Source organism: Beta vulgaris, chromosome 9 (genome assembly GCF_026745355.1).
Source record: "Beta vulgaris subsp. vulgaris cultivar EL10 chromosome 9, EL10.2, whole genome shotgun sequence".
Taxonomy (NCBI): Eukaryota; Viridiplantae; Streptophyta; class Magnoliopsida; order Caryophyllales; family Amaranthaceae; genus Beta; species Beta vulgaris.
The window spans coordinates 17,685,771-17,688,297 of NC_079210.1; positions in this window are offsets into that span (position 1 = coordinate 17,685,771).

Sequence of the window (2,527 nt, forward strand, 5' to 3'; positions counted from 1 at the left end):
CTCGTGNGACTACTTTTACATGCCCTTTTGGCACCTTTGTATATCGAAAGATGTCATTTGGGTTATGTAATGCACCTTCCACTTTTCAAAGGTGCATGATGGTATCTTCTCCGATATGCTTGAGTCTTCAATTGAGGTTTTCATGAATGACTTTTCCGTTTGTGGTTCATCATTTGACACTTGTCTTGCAAATCTTGTTAAAGTATTTAAAAGACATCAAGAGGTGAACCTTGTGCTTAATTGGGAAAAATGTCACTTCATGGTTGAAGAAGGTATTGTGCTTGGTCATGTGGTTTCTAATAGGGGCATCGAGGTAGATAGTGCCAAAATTGAGGTCATTGAGCACCTCCCACTCCTTTCAAATGTGAAGGGAGTGAGGAGCTTTCTTGGACACGCGGGTTTTTACCACCAGTTCATAAAGGATTTTTCAAAAATCTCAAAGCCGCTCACTCATCTTTTGGTAAAGAATGTCCCCTTTGTGTTTACTAATGATTGTTTGCTAGCTTTTGAAAGGTTAAAGAAGGCATTGATTTCGGCTCCCATCATACAACCGCCCAATTGGGAGCTCCCTTTTGAGCTCATGTGTGACGCTTCGGATTTTGCCGTGGGGTCCGTTATTTGATAAAGGAGAGAAGGGAAGCTCCATGCCATCTATTACACGAGCAAAACTTTGGATGAAGCAAAAAGAAACTATGCCACCACCGAAAAAGAGCTTCTAGCCATTGTGCATGCCATGGAAAAATTTAGATCCTATTTGGTGGGTTCAAAGGTCATCATCTTCACCGACCACTCGGCCTTGAAGTACCTACTTGCCAAAAAGGATGCTAAACCAAGGTTAATAAGGTGGATCCTCCTATTGCAAGAATTTGACATTGAGATCCGAGACAAGAAGGGGCCAAAATGTTGTAGCCGATCACCTCTCAAGGCTACCTATTAATAAAGATCAACTCGACCCCATGCCCATTGATGACTCATTTCCGGATGATCAACTCTTTGCAATCATTCAAAACACGGTTCCCTCGTTTGCGGACATTGCCATCTACTTATCTTACAACATCCTTCCTCCCGACCTCCCTTATCAACAAAGAAGGAAGTTCTTGCATGATGCTCGCCTATACTTTTGGGGTGACCCATGCTATTCAAGCAATGTGTAGATAGACTTTTTCAGAGGTGCGTCCCGGATAATGAAATCGAAGGTGTTATTAACATGTGTCACTCTTCACCTTGTGGAGGACATATGAGTGCTAACAAAACAATAGACAAAGTGTTAAAATGTGGTTTCTTTTGGCCTACTATGTTCAAGGATGTGTGGGGAGTTGTCAAGGTCTGTGATTGATGCCAAAGAACCGTTAATATCTCAAGAAGGAATGAAATGTCATTCAACAACATTCTTGAGTTGTAAATTTTTGATGTGTGGGGCATCGACTTTATGGGCCCATTTCCGAGTTCTTATGAAAATCAAAAAATTTTGGTCACCGTTGATTATGTTTCAAAGTGGATGGAGGCAATTGCATCTCCCACTAATGATTCTAAGGTGGTGATTAAATTGTTGAAGAAGGTCATCTTCCCTAGATTTGGGGTGCCTCGTGCTATTATAAGTGATGGAGGTTCACACTTTGCTAAGTGATCCTTCCAAGCTCTACTTGCTAAATATGGCGTAAGGCATAAGGTAGCATTGGCTTATCACCCCCAAATAAGTGGTCAAGCCGAAATCTCAAATTAGGAGGTGAAGTTAATCTTGGAGAAAACGGTTGATAGGTCGCGAAAAGATTGGTCTCTGAAATTGGATGATGCTCTATGGGCCTATCGAACTACCTGCAAAACTTCAATTGGCACAACCCCTTACAAGCTTGTTTATGGGAAATCATGTCACCTCCCCGTTGAACTAGAGCACAACGCAGTATGGGCTATTAAGTTGTTGAACTTTGACTTACAAGCTGCATGTGAAAAGATAATGCTTGACCTTCATGCCTTAGAGGAGCTCCGAAGAGATGCATATGAAAATGCACGGATATACAAGGAAAGAACTAAGGCGTGGCAAGACAAACACATCAAAAGAGAGTTCAAGGTGGGTGACAAGGTCTTATTATACAACTCCCGCTTGAAATTGTTCCCAGGCAAGCTCAACTCAAGATGGAGTGGCCCCTTCCAAGTGAAGCAAGTGTTCCCTCATGGTGCGGTGGAGATAGGAAATGAGGGAACCGAACCGTTTCAGTTAAATGGGCAAAGGTTGAAAATTTACTATGATGGTTCGGTTATAGAAGAAGCATGTGAAATGCATCTTAATGAGTTCGATGTCTTAACCACCCCGAACTAGCATTAGTTTGGTGAATTCGTCAAGCTAATGACATTAAAACAACACTTTTCGAAAGGCAATCCGAACTCTTATTCCCATTATGTATGGTAGTGTTAATATAAATAAATATAATTAAAAAAATAGAAAAAAGGGGGGTATAAAAAATAAATACAAAAAAAGGGGGAAAATAGATATAATTACACATATAAACATATAAAACACTTGTATGTA